Raw genomic sequence first — 18,908 nt, 5'->3', positions numbered from 1 at the left:
TTGGAATGGGAATATCTATAACTGTTAGCCTATGCCTATTCCACTATTGCATTTTGGAAGCAGATAACTTGCTTAGTTTCTTAGGTTCACTGATGGAGGCAAAATTGTCCTGGGATAGCCCATATTCAGAGACCTATCTAAGCCAGATTTTGGTGATGGTACTTGTGATATTTGTGCTGATATTTAGAGTAAATTTTGGACTTTGAATTAATACCCCAATGGGTAGAGACTTTGGGGCACTTTGGGTTGGATTGAATGTATGAATGGATGTATGATTGGATGTATGAATGTATGAGTGCATTGAATGGTATATGGAATAGACAGAAATCTTCAGGGACCTGGGGTCAGACTGTGGTTGTCTAATGAATGCCATACTCGCAACCTTCACAAATGATATATACATCCTACTTTACATGGAAAAAAAAATACATGTCATTAAATCAATGCTCTTGAGATATTCTTATCCAGGATTATCTCTGTGGGCCCTGAATGCAACTAAATGCATCCCTTAAGGAGGGAAGAAGGAAAAGATTTGACATGAACATATGAAAAGCAGAAGGCAGTGTGACCACAGGAACAGAGATTGGAGTGACATGACCACAGATTAAGAAATTCTGGGTCTTCCCTAGTGACTCAGTAGTAAAGAATCTGCCTACTAGCAGGAAACACAGATTCTATCCCTGGTCCTTGAGGATCTCACATGGCGTGGCACAACTAAGCTTGTGTTCCACAACCACTGAGTCTGTGCTCTAGATCCTGGGAGCCACAACTACTGAGCCCATCAGCTGCAACTACTGAATCCTGCGTGTCCAACAGCCTATGCTCCCTCAACAAAAGAAGTCACCGCAATGAGAATGCAATGAACCTCAACAAAGAGCAGTCCCCGCTTGCTGCAACTAGAGTAGAGGTTGTGCAGGAATGAAGACCCAGCACAGCCAAATACAAATAAATAAATAAATAAAAATATTTAAAAAACAAAAAAACAAAGAAATGCCAGCATCCATCAGAACCTGAAGGAGACAAGGGACAAATTCTTCTCTGGAGCCCTTAGGAGTGTGGTGCTGGTAGCACTAGGATTTCCAAGAGTTAAACTAATATCAAACTTCTGGCCTGCAAAATCATGAGACAATAGATTTCTACTGTTCTAAGCCACCACATTTGTGATGATTTATTATAGCATCCTCACTAATACAGAGGAAGTCTTGCCAATATTTATGTTGTCTGTCCCTGTCCTGTGGCCTTAGGCAACTTGATGTCATAGGGATAAACACCTAATCAAATGAGCCCCAATCAGACTCTCTTCCCCTAAAAATTTGGCATAGGATCTAAGTAAATAAATACTTAGGTTGGTTTCTCTATTCACTTAGATATTTCTTACGTAAACGTGGTAACAAAGACAACTATGTCAGCACTTTGTCTGTGAAGGTTTCTATGTCCTGTTTCTTGATTCAATATTTCCACAAATTATAAGCCTCTGTAGGAAAAAGAGCTCACCTTGCATTTCTTAAAAAAAAACAAACAAAAAAAACCTTATATTTTGGCCATGCTACATGCATGTTTGATCTTAGTTTCCCAACCAAGGATGGAACCCTTATTACTTACCGTGAAAGCAGAGTCTTAACCACTGGACCCCCAGGGAAGTCCCTCATCTTTTATTCTTAAAGGTAAAAAACATTATGTGTACTCTTGATAGACTCTCTAAGTAGCTCAGCTATACATACTACATACATGATGTTCAGTCAGTAAGACATGCACATATATGATGACTTTTGAACTTACAACTAAGGATTATTTGAACAATGGAGTTGCCATACCCATTGCCAGGGGCAAAATAGGAAAGGAACATGGCAATATCCACTAACACTGGTGGTGTCAGAGTGTTAGATGTGGAATCCTATATGAAATGGCAGTGGTATCTTCATCAAATCAACTCAGTTGATCCACTGAGCTCTGCTATTATTTTGACTGTGTTTTTTCCTGCTTGTGTTCTGAGTCTCCTATTAAAATTCCAAAAGCTTCCACAAAGAATTCAATCTCTTCTTAGTAAATTTCCTTTCTTTGTGCAAGTAGGAATCTAGGCTGATATAGGAGAGAGTTAAGGCCATACCACACTCTATGGACAATATACAGAAACAAAAATAGTGTGCTAAGAGAGAAGAGTAAGTCATTTGACTATGAGGGCTACTCCATTTCTTCTAAAGGATTCTTGCTCACAGTAGCAGATACAATGGTCATCTGACTGCAGCCATGAAATTAAAAGGTGCTTGCTCCTCGGAAGAAAAGCTATGACCAACCTAAACAGCATATTAAAAAGCAGAGACATTACTTTGCCAACAAAGGTCAGTCTAGTCAAAGCTATGGTTTTTTCCAGTGGTCATGTATGGATGTGAGAGTTGGACTATAAAGAAAGCTGAGCACCAAAGAATTGATGTTTTGAACTGTGGTGTTGGAGAAGACTCTTGATAGTCCCTTGGACTTCAAGGAGATCCAATCAGTCCATCTTAAAGGAGATCAGTCCTGGGTGTTCATTGGAAGGACTGATGTTGTAGCTGAAACTCCAATACTTTGGCCACCTCATGCAAAAAACTGACTCATTACGAAAGACCCTAATGCTGGGAAAGATTAAAGGCAGGAGGAGAAGGGGACGACTGAGGATGAGATGGTTGGATGGCATCACCGAGTTGATGGACATGAGTTTGAGTAAGCTCTGGGAGTTGGGATGGACAGTGAAACCTGGCGTGCTGCAGTCCATTGGGCCACAAAGACTTGGACAGGACTGAGCGACTGAACTGAACTGAAGTCATTTGAATATGGAAAGACTAGAGATAAGAATGTGAAAAAGGTTATTTTCCCAAATCTAGTTCTAGTTCTTTTTTTTTTTTTTTGGTAAAACTGAACATTTGCATTTAGAATTCTTTTATTAATAAATTCTACACTATTTAATTTTAAGCTTAGGTTGTTGATTTTCATTATTGGCATTTGAAATGTGCTAACTACAATGGATTTTAAATCTGTATTAGAAATAAAGCTGCCTTATTCTGTAATTTCAGAATACAACTTTATGAGATTGAGATTATAGGATATAAAATATTGATGTTCAGCTAATTATTGATTTTAACTGCTAAAACATTTAAAGTATATAAAATCAGCAAATTACTTTGCTATTATGTAGTGATATAATTATATGGGAGTATCTACATTTCTTAAAAATCACCATCTTCAGTTATTTTTGTCAATTTTATTTAAATATTTTATAGATACATACTTTTAATTTTTTAATATCTTTTATAATTTTTAACTGTTTTTGATATTATATATCAAATGATGCAGCTTGGCATTATATAGTAATTTTAATGAGATGGGCCATTATAATAACACTGTATCAGACTTATTAGACTCTGGTAGACCTTAGTATACATAGGAAATAGATTATTGTTTAAACTTACCTTTCATTTCTTCAATTTATCAAATAAAAATATTTAAGTATGCTTAAGGATCCTATTTTTGATGAGTTCTTTTAGTTAGCAGCTACAGCAAAATGAGATAGAGCATGCTATTTTTCTATAATTACAAGTACTCAAAAATTTGATTCAATAACTTTATTCAAAATTAGGTTTAATAAAACCCTTGAAAATTAACAAGAATATAACTTATTTAAAATATTTCATAGATAACTCATAAATATTTAATTATTAAGTAATAGAAGAGTTCAAATTACAAAAACGCAAAACTAAAAAAAAAAATTCAGATTTATATATTTCTTTCTGGTTTTCTGGTATTGGTGCTGGTGGTATATGCGTATCTGTGTGTGGCGTAAATAAAATCAAATGTGATAAAGGAAATACAAGTTCTTTCTAGTAATGTAGTATATTTTTTGACATATCAGTTCAGTTCAGTTCAGTAGCTCAGTCGTGTCCGACTCTTTGCGACCCCATGAATCGCAGCACGCCAGGCCTCTCTGTCCATCACCAACTCCCGGAGTCTACCCAAACCCATGTCCATCGAGTCGGTGATGCCATCCAACCATCTCATCCTCTGTCCTCCCCTTCTCCTCCCGCCCACAATCCTACCCAGCATTAGGATCTTTTCCAATGAGTCAACCCTTCCCATGAGGTGCCCAAAGTACCGGAGTTTCAGCTTCAACATCAGACCTTCCAATGAACACCCGGGATTGATCTCTTTTAGGATGGATTGATTGGATCTCCTTGCAGTCCAAGGGACTCTCAAGAGTCTTCTCCAACACCACAATTCAAAAGCATCAATTCTGCGGCGCTCAGCTTTCTTCACCGTCCAGCTCTCACACCCATACATGACCGCTGGAAAAACCATAGCCTTGACTAGACGGACTTTTGTTGGCAAAGTAATGTCTCTGCTTTTAAATATGCTATCTAGGTTGGCCATAACCTTCCTTCCAAGGAGTAAGCGTCTTTTAATTTCATGGCTACAATCACCATCAGCAGTGATTTTGGAGCCCAAAAAAATTAAGTCTGACACTGTTTCCACTGTTTCTCCATCTATTTGCCATGAAATGATGGGACCAGATGCCATGATCTTAGTTTTCTGAACGTTGAGCTTTAAGCCAACTTTTTCACTCTCCTCTTTCACCTTCATCAAGAGGCTCTTTAGTTCTTCTTCACTTTCTGCCATAAGGGTGGTGTCATCCGCATATCTGAGGTTATTGATATTTCTCCCGGCCATCTTGATTCCAGCTTGTGTTTCTTCCAGCCCAGCGTTTCTCATGATGTACTCTGCATAGAAGTTAAATAAGCAGGGTGACAATATACAGCCTTGATGGACTCCTTTTCCTATTTGGAACCAGTCTGTTGTTCCATGTCCAGTGCTAACTGTTGCTTCCTGACCTGCATACAGGTTTCTCAAGAGACAGGTCACATGGTCTGGTATTCCCATCTCTTTCAGAATTTTCCACAGTTTATTGTGATCCACACAGTCAAAGGCTTTGGCATAGTCAATAAAGCAGAAATAGATGTTTTTCTGGAACTCTCTCGCTTTTTCGATGATCCAGCGGATGTTGGCAATTTGATCTCTGGTTCCTCTGCCTTTTCTAAAACCAGCTTGAACATCTGGAAGTTCACGGTTCACGTATTGCTGAAGCCTGGCTTGGAGAATTTTGAGCATTACTTTACTAGCATGTGAGATGAGTGCAATTGTGCGGTAGTTTGAGCATTCTTTGGCATTGCCTTTCTTTGGGATTGGAACGAAGACTGACCTTTTCCAGTCCTGTGGCCACTGCTGAGTTTTCCAGATTTGCTGGCTTATCGAGTGCAGCACTTTCACAGCATCACCTTTGAGGATTTGAAATAGCTCAACTGGAATTCCATCACCTCCACTAGCTTTGTTCGTAGTGATGCTTTCTAAGGCCCACTTGACTTCACATTCCAGGATGTCTGGCTCTAGGTGAGTGATCACACCATCGTGATTATCTGGGTCGTGAAGATCATTTTTGTGCAGTTCTCCTGTGTATTCTTGCTACCTCTTCTTAATATCTTCTGTTTCTGTTAGGTCCATACCATTTCTGTCCTTTATCGTATAAGTCATTCAAATTCATGAAAATGTAAAAAGTGAGAAAAAAAGATATGTTTGACTTGAATCATCATAGGAAAGTCACTAAAAATTCGTTTAACTGACAATGTCATGCTCTTGCCAAGTAATTTTGGCTGTACACTTCAGTGCTAGCTGGCTGTTCTAGCAATGATGGACAGGAGTAATGCTAAACAGTTCCAACACAGGCTGAATGCAGTTGATGATAAATATTTATAGTGACTTTCGATTCTACTGAATACTGATTCTATTGAACACTGATATTTAGTTTGCTTGCAAGGACCAAGAGATAGATTTTATTTTTGACATCATCCTCCTTTTGATTTTAGTAAACATTTCATAAAGCTACCAAAAGTATTATATAGATATGTTTTTTTTGTTTGATACATTGTAAAGACCTGGCGATATTCATATCGTTTAGTCAAAATATGCTGTTTCTGCTTAGTTAATTGGTTTGTCACCCTAGCAGGAAAAATTAGTTAATAAATTTATGACATTTTTAGATCCATTAATTAATATATGGCAGCCTCAAAAATGTTGTCTTATCAGAGCAAAGTTAAAAACAAACAGAAAATAAATATGAAAGCATAACCATATGGAAACCTGATTAATGTTAATTATCTACAATAATAATAGCAATTGGAGTCACTGAAATCTGTAAAAGAGGGTATCACCTAATCATCCACTAAGTTATCAGGGTAAATTCTATGTAGATAATTGAATTCATGTGTAAGTCATCATAGACAGTGACTTTTGAAAGTTTTTATGGTCTGAAAAGATCTGTGGCCTGGAGATGACTCAATTGTCTTCAGTTGAGCAACTTGAAAGTTTAATTACTTCACTGTACATAGTAGATATGAAAATGACTTGGAGCTAACTAGGAGCAGAGATTTCCTGAGATTGGGGTTAAGTCAGTATCAATTCATACTAGGTTTTGTAAGTTTAAAGTGCTAAATAAAATCATGCAATCTCCATTATAACCATTAAAATTTTAAAAATATATACAAAAAGAAAGATATGAAAGAGGATTCCAAACAGTTCACTGCAAAAAAATTTTAGTAAACATGAAAGAAAACTCAATGGAAGAAATGAAAATTGAAAAGAGTATAAGATATATGAAAAACAACAAAAATGGCAAAAGTTGTTTCTTATCAATAATTTCATTAGTGTAAATAAAATTTCTTCAATGAAAAAACAAAGATTGACAGAATAGATTTGAAAAAATGGTCCAAACATATGCTATCTACAGGAGACACATTTTAATTCAAACATAGAATCAAGTGGAAACTGAAAGAACAGAAGAAGATAAGAGTAAACAAAAGAGAAAATTAGTAGCTATGTTAATATCAGACAAAATATATTTTAAGTCAAAATCTGTTACAAGAGACAAAATGGCATTATATACTGATACAGGAATAATTCATCAAGAAGAGAGAATACTTATAGTCATATATGAGCCACCAAATTTTCCCAAATATCTGAAGAAAACACTGGGAGAATTGAAGGGAGAAATATTAAATTTTATAATATTATTAAACAGAGAACTGGAATCAATAACGTTCAGGCCCATTTTTTTCCCTTTATAGAAAGACCTCTCAAAAATACATTTGTGAATTGCTATCCTTGCAATTCAGCGGAAGGACAAGAGGGGCCAGGCCAGGCCGGGCCGGGGGCCGGGGGCGGCGGCCAACAGGGCCTAGGCCGGGCCGGGGGCGGCGGCCGACAGGGCCTAGGCCAGGCCAGTGGCCGAGGGCCGGGGGCGGCGGCCGAGAGGGGCTAGGCCGGGCCGGGGGCCGGGGGGGCCGGGGGTGGTGGCCGACAGGGAAAACTAGCTCAGCTGATCACACGGAACAGAGCCTTGTCTATCTCAATGAAACTAAGCCATGCCGTGTGGGGCCACCCAAGATGGATGGGTCATGGTGGAGGGGTCTGACAGACTGTGGTCCACTGGAGAAGGGCATGGCAAACCACTTCAGTATTCTTGCCTTGAGAACCCGATGAACAGGATGAAAAGGCAAAAAGATAGGACACTGAAAGATGAACTCCCCAGGTCAGTAGGTGCCCAATATACTAATGGAGATCAGTGGAGAAATAACTCCAGAAAGAATGATGGGATGGAGCCAAAGCAAAAACGATACCCAACTGTGGATGTGACTGGTGACAGACGCAAAGTCCGATGCTGTAAAGAGCAATATTACATAGGAACCTGGAATGTTAGGTCCATGAATCAAGGCAAATTGGAAGTGGTCAAACAGAAGATGGCAAGAGTGAACGTCAACATTCTAGGAATCAGCGAACTGAGATGGACTGGAATGGGTGAATTTAACTCAGATGACCATTATATCTACTACTGCGGGCAAGAATCCCTTAAAAGAAATGGAGTAGCCATCATGGTCAACAAAAGAGTCCGAAATGCAGTACTTCGATGCAATCTCAAAAATGATAGAATGATCTCTGTTCGTTTCCAAGGCAAACCATTCAATATCACGTTAATCCAAGTCTATCCCCAACCAGTAATGCCGAAGAAGCTGAAGTTGAACGATTCTATGAAGACCTACAAGACCTTTTAGAACTGACACCCAAAAAAAGATGTCCTTTTCATTATAGGGGACTAGAATGCAAAAGTAGGAAGTCAAGAAACACCTGGCGTAACAGGCAAGTTTGGCCTTGGAGTACAGAATGAAGCAGGGCAAAGGCTAATTAATAGAGTTTTGCCACAAGAATGCACTGGTCATAGCAAACACCTTATTCCAACAACACAAGAGAAGACTCTACACGTGGACGTCACCAGATGGTCAACACTGAAATCAGATTGATTATATTCTTTGCAGCCAAAGATGGAGAAGCTCTGTACAGTCAGCAAAAACAAGACCAGGAGCAGACTGTGGCTCGGATCATGAACTGCTTATTGCCAAATTCAGACTTAAATTGAAGAAAGTGGAGAAAACCACTAGACCATTCAGGTATGACCTAGATCAAATCCCTTATGAGTATACCGTGGAAGTGACAAATAGATTTAAGGGTCTAGACCTGATAGACAGAGTGCCTGATGAACTATGGACAGAGGTTCGTGACATTGTACAGGAGACAGGGATCAAACAAATCCCCATGGAAAAGAAATGCAAAAAAGCAAAATGGCTGTCTGAGGAGGCCTTACAGATAGCTTGGAAGAGAAGAGAAGCTAAAAGCAAAGGAGAAAAGGAAAGATATTCCCATCTGAATGCAGAGTTCCAAAGAATAGCAAGGAGAGATAAGAAAGCCTTCCTCAGCGATTAGTGCAAAGAAATAGAGGAAAGCAACAGATGGGGAAAGACTAGAGATCTCTTCAAGAAAATTAGAGATACAAAAGGAACATTTCATGCAAAGATGGGCTTGATAAAGGACAGAAATGGTATGGACCTAACAGAAGCAGAAGATATTAAGAAGAGGTGGCAAGAATACACAGAAGAACTGTACAAAAAAGATCTTCACGACCCAGATAATCACGATGGTGTGATCACTCACCTAGAGCCAGACATCCTGGAATGAGAAGTCAAGTGGGCCATAGAAAGCATCACTACGAACAAAGCTAGTGGAGGTGATGGATTTCCAGTTGAGCTATTTCAAATCCTCAAAGGTGATGCTGTGAAAGTGCTGCACTCGATATGCCAGCAAATTTGTAAAACTCAGCAGTGGCCACAGGACTGGAAGAGGTCAGTCTTCATTCCAATCGCAAAGAAAGGCAATGCCTAAGAATGGTCAAACTGCCGTAGGATTGCACTCATCTCACATGCTCAAAATTCTCCAAGCCAAGCTTCAGCAATACGTGAACCGTGAACTTTCAGATGTTCAAGCTGGTTTTAGAAAAGGCAGAGGAACCAGAGATCAAATTGCCAACATCCGCTGGATCATCGAAAAAGCGAGAGAGTTCCAGAAAAACATCTATTTCTGCTTTATTGACTATGCCAAAGCCTTTGACTGTGTGGATCACAATAAACTGTGGAAAATTCTGAAAGAGATGGGAATACCAGACCATGTGACCTGTCTCTTGAGAAACCTGTATGCAGGTCAGGAAGCAACAGTTAGCACTGGACATGGAACAACAGACTGGTTCCAAATAGGAAAAGGAGTCCATCAAGGCTGTATATTGTCACCCTGCTTATTTAACTTCTATGCAGAGTACATCATGAGAAACGCTGGGCTGGAAGAAACACAAGCTGGAATCAAGATGGCCGGGAGAAATATCAATAACCTCAGATATGCGGATGACACCACCCTTATGGCAGAAAGTGAAGAAGAACTAAAGAGCCTCTTGATGAAGGTGAAAGAGGAGAGTGAAAAAGTTGGCTTAAAGCTCAACGTTCAGAAAACTAAGATCATGGCATCTGGTCCCATCACTTCATGGCAAATAGATGGAGAAACAGTGGAAACAGTGTCAGACTTAATTTTTTTGGGCTCCAAAATCACTGCTGATGGTGATTGCAGCCATGAAATTAAAAGACGCTTACTCCTTGGAAGGAAGGTTATGGCCAACCTAGATAGCATATTTAAAAGCAGAGACATTACTTTGCCAACAAAAGTCCGTCTAGTCAAGGCTATGGTTTTTCCAGCGGTCATGTATGGATGTGAGAGTTGGACGGTGAAGAAAGCTGAGTGCCGCAGAATTGATGCTTTTGAACTGTGGTGTTGGAGAAGACTCTTGAGAGTCCCTTGGACTGCAAGGAGATCCAATCAATCCATCCTAAAAGAGATCAATCCTGGGTGTTCATTGGAAGGTCTGATGTTGAAGCTGAAACTCCAGTACTTTGGGCACCTCATGGGAAGGGTTGACTCATTGGAAAAGACCCTAATTCTGGGTAGGATTGTGGGAGGGAGGAGAAGTGGACGACAGAGGATGAGATGGTTGGATGGCATCACCGACTCGATGGACATGGGTTTGGGTAGACTCCGGGAGTTGGTGATGGACAGAGAGACCTGGCGTGCTGCAATTCATGGGGTCGCAAAGAGTCGGACATGACTGAGCGACTGAACTGAACTGAATTAAGCAGTTCAATAGAATAATTTTGATAATGGATAGGATATCTAGACAAAACACATATGGAAGCAGTGAACAACAGCATAGACCAAGTAGATATAATATACAAATATAGAACATTCAACACCACAGGAGAAAATACATTCTTTTCAAGTGCTCGTGGAAAATTTTATAGGTTAGGCCATATGTTAGATTAGAAAACAGCTCTCAATTAATTTTAAAAGATTGAAATCATATTAAATATCCTTCTAACCACAGTAGGATAAAGCTATAGATCAATAATAGGAAGACACCAATTTTTAAAAAATGGAAATTAAGCAACGTATTCTCAAACAACCAATGAATCAAAGAAATCACAAGGACAATAAATCACATTAAGAGATGAATTAAACTGGGGCTTTAAAGAAAATTTTTAGTCATAAACACATATATCGAAAATATCTCATATCAATAACCTTGAGGAAGGATGGGGAAAGACAAAATAATCTCAAAGCTAGTACAAAGAAGAAAATAATAAAGCATAGAATGGAGATAGATAGCATAATGAATAGAAAAACAATAGAATCAATCAAATCAGAAGTTGGCGCTTTGAAATGGTGAATAAAATTACCAAACATTAAGCAGGACTGACAAAGGAAAATCTGAAGAGACAAATAGCTGCAATCAGAAATGAAAAGTGGAAACATTATTAGCAACAATTCAGAAACAATAAAATATTATTAGTAAATTTGATGAAGAATTGTATACCAACAAATTAAATAACTTAGATGAAATAAGCAAATACCTAGAGACACACAAATGATCTAAGCTAATTCTAGTAGTTAGAAAATCTTAACATATCTAAAACAGATAGAAAAATGACATTAGTAATTAAAAACTTCCAACAAAGAAAAGTCTAGCACCAGTCAGATTTGCCGGTGAATTAAATGAAAAACAGAAAAATAACACTCAAACTTTCAAGAAAGGGGACAATTCTTAATTCATTTCATCAGGCCATTATTACATTGAAGCCAAAGCCAATCAAAGGCATCATAAGGAAAGAAATTAGAGGCCAATGTCCCTTATGACTTTAGGTGAAATAATCCTCAATGAATGATGGAGAAACCAAATTCAGTAGCATATGAAAAAGGTTATACACCCTGACCAATTTATTGCAGGAATGTAAGGATAGATCAACATAAGACAGTCAGTATAAGATGCTACATTAATTGAATGGTGAGGAGTGGCAACACATATGATTGTCTCTGTATCAACTGTAGCACAAGAAGCATTTAAAAAATCCAACATCCACTTGTGATAAAAGCACCCTGACAACTAGGGGTAGAAAAAAGCTTCCTTAATGTGATAAAGAACATTTATTAAAAGCCCACAGCTAGCCTCATACCCAATGGTGAAAGACTGAATGTCACCCCATAAGATCAGGAACAGGGTACCTACTTTTACCATGGCTATTCAACATTGTGCTAGAAGTTCCAATTAGAGCAATTAGACAAGAAAAATAAATAAAAGTCACACAAATTGGAAAGTAAGGGAAGAATGATCTCTATATGAAGATGAAAAAAAATCCCATATGAAGATTAGCCCAATAGGAAAACAACTCAAGCTAACAAATAAATTCAGACAAATTGCAGGGTAAAAGACCAATATCTGGAAATCACTTGAGTTTCCATACACTGGCAATAAACTCTTTGACAATAGAATTAAGAAAGAACTCCCATTTGCAATAAGAGCAAAAAGAATAAAATATTTAGATATAACTTTAACCAAGAATGTCAAAATCTTATATACTGAAAACTGCAAAACATTTCTAAACAACTAATTTTAAAAGACCTAAATAAATGGAAAAATGTATTCAGTTTCGTGGATAAGAATACTTAAAACTGTTAAGATGACAGCAGTATTCAAAGCATTCTGTTGCTTCAATACTGTTTATATCAAAACTCCAACCACCATTTGCAGCAGTAAGAAAGTTGATCCTCAAATTCATATGGAATTTAAAGGGGCTCTGAATAACTATACTGAAGAATAAAAACAAAAATAGAAAACTCACACTTCCTGAATTCAAAATTTACTATAAAACTATGGTAACCAAAAGCGAGGTAATACTGACAGAACAGTAGACATATGGGCTAATGGTAAAAAATTGTGAGTCCAGAAATAAATACCCACAGCTATAGTCAATTTTTGAAAAATATGCTAAATTAAAAGAATAGTCTTTTTAGCAAAGAATGTGGGACAATTGGTTATTCACATGGAAAAACATGACAGTGGAGTGCTATTTCACATCATATACGGAAATCAAGATGAATCAGTGATCTAATTATGAGAGCTAAATATTATAAACTCTCAGGCTTCCCTGGTGACTCAAAGGTAAAGAATTCATCTACTAATGAAGGAAGCACAGGAGATATGGGTTTGCTTTCTGGGTCAGGAAGATCCCCAGGAGAAGGTAATGGCTACCCACTTCAGTATTCTTGCCTGGAAATTTCCATGGACAGAGGAGCCTGGTGGAGTGCAGTCCATGGGGTCCCAAAGAGTTGGACATGACTGAGCACACATACATGCACCATAAAACTCTCAGAATAAGTGTCAGAATAAATTCTCATAAGTTTAGATGTAGTGAATAATTCTTTCATGGAGCATTAAATCATGCACAACAAAAGAAAATATAAATTTGACTTTATTAAAATTAAATTGTATATTTTTGATATTATCAAGAAAATGAAAAGACAACCTATACAGTGAGAGAAAATATTTGCAAGTTACATATCTTGTGAGTTAAATAGCCAGAATATATAAAGAGATTGTACAGTACAAAAACTAAAAAGACAAACACTCCATGTTAAAAAATGGGTAAAGGAGTTAAATAGACATGTTTCTGAAGAAAATATACAAACGGTCAATATGCATATTAAAAATGCTAAACATTATTAGCTATGAGGGAAATGCAAATCAACATCATGAGATAATAGGAGGATTATAATGAAAAGATGGAAAATACCAAATGTTAAAAAGAATGTAGAGAAATTAGAACGTTCTTAAGTTGCTGGTGAAAATTTAAGATGTAGCCATTATTGAAAAGTCTGTTGCTTCCTCCAAAAGCTAACAGGAAATTACCAGTAATTCTACTCCTAGGCATATTGAAAAGAGGAACTTGAACTTGTATAAAAATGTTTATTGAAGCATTATTCAAATTTTGATAAATACAACCTATGTTTCCATTAATTGAATGGATAAACATAATGTGTGATGTAAACATGAAATGGGATGCTACTCAGTTTCTGATACATATGACAACATTGATGAACCTTGAAAATACTATGCTAAGTGAAACAGCATAGTGAAATAAGCTAGAAATGAAAGGATAAATGTTTTATGAACCCAGGTATACGAATGACCAACATAGCATACTAGAAAGCAGAGACATTACTTTGCCAACAAAGGTCCATCTAGTCAAAGCTATGGTTTTTCCAGTAGTCATGTATGGATGTGAGAGTTGTGCTATAAAGAAAGCTGAGCACCGAAGAATTGATGCTTTTGAACTGTGGTGTTGGAGAAGACTCTTGAGAGTCCCTTGGACTGCAAGGAGATTCAACCAGTCCATTCTAAAGGAAATCAGTCCTGAATAGTCATTGAAAGGACTGATGCTGAAGCTGAAACTCCAATATTTGGGCCACCTGATGCGAAGAACTGGCTCACTGGAAAAGACCCTGTTGCTGGGAAAATTGAAGGCAGGAGGAGAAGAGGACAACAGAAGATGAGATTGTTAAATGGCATCACCAACTCGATGGACATGAATTTTAATAAGTTCCAGGAGTTGGTGATGCATGGCGAAGCCTGACATGTTGCAGTCCATGGGGTCACAAAGAGTCGGACAAGACTGAGTGACTGAACTGAACTGAGAATAGGCAAACAGATAGAGATATGAAGTAAATTAGAGGGTACTGTTTCATTGACTACACTGAAGCCTTTGACTGTGTGGATCACAACAAACTGTGGAAAATTCTTAAAGAGATGCGAATACCAGACCTCCTACCTGTTTGCTGAGAAATCTATGTGCAGGTCAAGAAGTAACAGTTAAAATTGGGAAAGGAGTGTGACAAAGCTGTATGTTGTCACTCTGCTTATTTAACTTCTATACAGAGTACATGATAACACCCTAATGGCAGAAAGCAAAAACCTCCTGATGAAGGTGAAATGGAAGAGTGAAATATCTGGCTTAAAATTCAACATTCAAAAAACGAAGAAAACTGGCATCTGGTCCCATCATTTCATGGCAAATAGATGGGGGAAAAGTGAAGACAGTGACAGAATGTATTTTCTTGGGCTCCAAAATCACTGCAGATGGTGACTGCAGCCATGAAATTTAAAAAAACACTTGCTCCTTGGAAGAAAAGCTATGACCAACCTAGACTGCATATTAAAAAGCAGAGACATAACTTTGTTGACAAATGGTCCATATGCTCAAAGCTATGGTTTTTCCAATATTCATGGGAGTTGGACCACAAAGAAGGCTGATCACTGAAGAACTGATGCTTTCATATTGAGGTGCTGGAGAAGACTCTTGAGAGTCCCTGAAATACAAGGCGATCAAACCAGTAAATCCTGAAGAAAATCAAACCTGGATATTCATTGAAAGAACTGATGATAAGCTGACGCTCCAATACTTTGGTCACCTGATGCAAAGAACTGACTCATTGGAAAAGACCCTAATGCTGGGAAAGATTGAAGGCAGGAGAAGAAGGGGTCAATGGATAAAGAGATGGTTGGATGGCATCATTGACTCGATGGACATGAGTTAGAGCAAACTCTGTGAGATAGTGAAGGACAGAGTACCCTGGCCATGACACAGTGCATGGGGTCACAAAGAGTCAGACACAACCGAGCAACTGAAGAACAACAACAACAAAATTCGAGTACATAATGTGAAATTCCAGGCTGGATGAATCACAAGCTGTAATTAAGATGGCCTAGAGAAACATCAACAACTTCAGATAGGCAGATGATACCACTCAAATGGCAGAAAGGGAAGAGGAACTAAAGAACCTCTAGATGAAGTTGAAAGAGGAGAATGAAAACATGGCTTAAAACTCAACATTAAAAACAACAACAACAACAAAAAACTAAGATTATGGCATCCAGTCTCATCACTTTATGGCAAATAGAAAGGGATAAAGTGTAAACAGTGACAGATTTTATTTTCTTAAGCTCCAAAATCACTGTGGACAAGGAATGCACCCATGAAATTATAAGACACTTGCTCCTTGCAAGGAAAAAAATGACAAACCTAGACAGTGTATTAAAAAGCAGAGACATCAGTTTGCTGACTAAGTTCTACTTAGTCAAAGGTATGGTTTTTCCAATAGTCATGTACGGATGTGAGAGTTGGGCCACAAAGAAGGTTGAGTGTCAAAGAACTGATGCTTTTGAAGTGTGGCGCTGCAGAAGACTCTTGCGAGTCCTTGGACTGCAAAGAGATCAAACCTGTCAATCCTAAGGGAAATTAAGCCTGAATATTTATTGGTAGGACTGATGCTGAAGCTGAAGCTCCATACTTTGGCTACCTGAAGCGAAGAGCTGACTCATTAGAAAAGACTCTGATGCTGGGAAAGACTGAAGGCAGGAGGAGAAGGGAATGGCAGAGGATGAGATGGTTAGATAGCATCACTGACTCAATGGACATGAATCTGAGCAAACTCTGGGATATAGTGAAGGACAGAGAAGTCTGGCTGTGGTCCATTGGGTCTCAAAAAGTCAGACATAACTTAGTGACTGAACAACAACTGGCTGTGAGCAGGGGAAGCAGGGATTTGTTTCTTAATGAGTACAAAGTGTCCATTCAGATTGTTTAGAGTAAAAGTGATTTTGTAAGTAGTGGGTATTGTTGAACTCTGTGAATGTAATCAATGTAATGACTAAAATCTCAAACAAAAAGTTATATATGTTTTAGCACAAACCTTTTTAAATAAGGATAACAGACCTACACGTAAAATAAAAAATGTCTGCAAGATGTAGACTAAAAAGATTCATGATGTGCAAGTTGTGAGTTAAGCTTTATTTAGGGCAAAAAGAGGACTCTAGCCTAGGAGACAACACCTCAGATAGCTCTGAGAGACTACACCAAAGCGGCAATGGTGGAAGGCCAATATGCAAGATCTTGTTGAAGGGGGAGTTCAGTGAAATCGTTGGCTTACTTTGCAAAAGTTTTCACAATGAGCTGATGTCACCATAGGGGATTTAGTGTTTTTCTAGTTATGAAAAGATTCAAGGATCAGGATCATGAAATCAGTTCCTAAAAATATCTATCTGAAGAATTGTTACACCAGTTTCCCTGGAGCAAAGAGTGTCTCACTCTTCACTATGAATTCCCTTCAGCAGGTGTTGAAGTTTAGCAGCTGCAGCAGTACAGGGTTCAGTCTCCACAGAGGCAGATGGCAAATGCCTTTGTTGTTGTTCAGTCACTGGCAAATGCTCTTGGCGAGCACCAGTTTGTAAGTTGACAAAGGTAACACAGGAGAAAGTTTAGGAGACTTTGGATTTAGTGATTTTTTTTTTATTTGATAAAATACCAAAAGCATGACTCATAAAAGGATAAAAATGATAAGTAGGATTCTATTAAAACTAAAAACTTATAGTCTGCAAAGATCACTGTTAGAATATAAACAAAGACAGACTGGTAGAAACTTTTGTAAGAAAAGCCTTTCTAAAATTTGATAAAGAAATGATATCCAAAATAGGCAAAGAAATCTTAAAATTTAACAATAAAAATCCAATTTAAAATAGGTAAAATATCTGAGTAAATATCTCATCAAAAAAGACCGCTCTATAGATAAAATGCTCACTATCATATATTATAAGGAATTGAAAATTAACACAACAGTGAAGTAATTCTACCCACCTATTACAAAGACTAAAACCCAAGACAACAACAGTAACAAATTCTGGCAAGGGTATGAAGGAATAGGAACCCTCAGTCATTGCCGTTAGAATGCAAATTGACATATCTATTTGTAAGACAAAAGACAATGCCTTATAAGGCTAAACATAGTCCTACCATGAAATCCAGCAATTATGCTCCTTGATATTATGCTCTAAATAAGTTAAAAGTTACATCCTCATAAAAACTTGTACACAGATATTTTGGTAGTTTTATTCACAATTGCCAAAATTTTGCAGAAACCCAGATGTATTTCAATAGATGAACAGACATAAAGACTGTGGTGTATTCATATGTGAATATTATTTATCAATAAAAATAAGTGAGCTATCAAAATATAAAATGATATGGAGGAACTTTAAAGACATATTGTTAAGTGAGTGAAACCTACCTGAAAAGGCTACAGACTTTATAACTATATAACAGTCTGAAATATATATATAAAGAAGGTAAATTATAGGCACGATGTTGTACAGATCTCTAGAAATTATTCATCTTGCATAACTAAAACTTTTTGCCAATTTATCTCTCCATTTTTACCTCCTCCCAGCCCCTGATAACCACTGTTCTGTGTTTTTCTTCTACGAGCTTGACTATTTTAGATATCTCATAATAAGAGAATGTGCATGTATGCTCAGTCACTCAGTCATGTTTGACTCTTTACCACTCATGGACTGTAGCCTGCTTGCTCCTCTGTCCATGGAATTTTCTGGCAAGAATCCTGGAGCATGTTGCCATTTACTGTTAGATAAATAAAATTAAATTCCTCTCCATATTACATGCAAATAGATATATGCATTTTAAATCAACTTGAAGATTAAGTTTTAGGATTTTTTTTTTAATATAGGCTATGTGATAGTTATAAAATTCACATTGAGTCTCTTGGAAAATATCTCTTGCAAATAGGTAGTCATTCTCCAGGAAGGGGAAATTTAGAAAAAAAGAAATCATCAAGACAGGAGTATATATTTGAGGTAGTATAGTTTTCAGTATTTTGTATCATATAACATATATATATATATTCATTGTATAGTTTTCAAGAGCATCTCAGAAATACAGAATTCTCTCTAAGAAAAAACCTGGAGGGCTGCAGTCCATGGGATCACAAATAGCTGGACAAGACTAAGTGACTGAGCAGGCACTTAGGCACACAAGGTTTACATATGAATGAAAATAGATTAGGCAACTTGCAAAAATTCCTTCTGAAAACCCTGGGGGCACTTGAAAAAAATCAGAGAAGCATCCTCTAAACAGTTTTAATGCTGTACCCAGTAGTGCAAGGTGTTTGTTTGACTTTCAATGAGAAATTCATGCCATATAAACTAAGAAAGTATGGATCAAGACTAGTGGTGAGTCTGAGGTGGAATGTAGTTTAGGCAGATTCTTGGGCATGCAAGT

This window comes from Giraffa tippelskirchi, chromosome 5 (assembly GCF_054371585.1).
Source record: "Giraffa tippelskirchi isolate mGirTip1 chromosome 5, T2T-mGirTip1v1.2.pri, whole genome shotgun sequence".
Classification (NCBI taxonomy): Eukaryota; Metazoa; Chordata; class Mammalia; order Artiodactyla; family Giraffidae; genus Giraffa; species Giraffa tippelskirchi.
Note: the sequence above shows the minus strand (reverse complement) of the source record.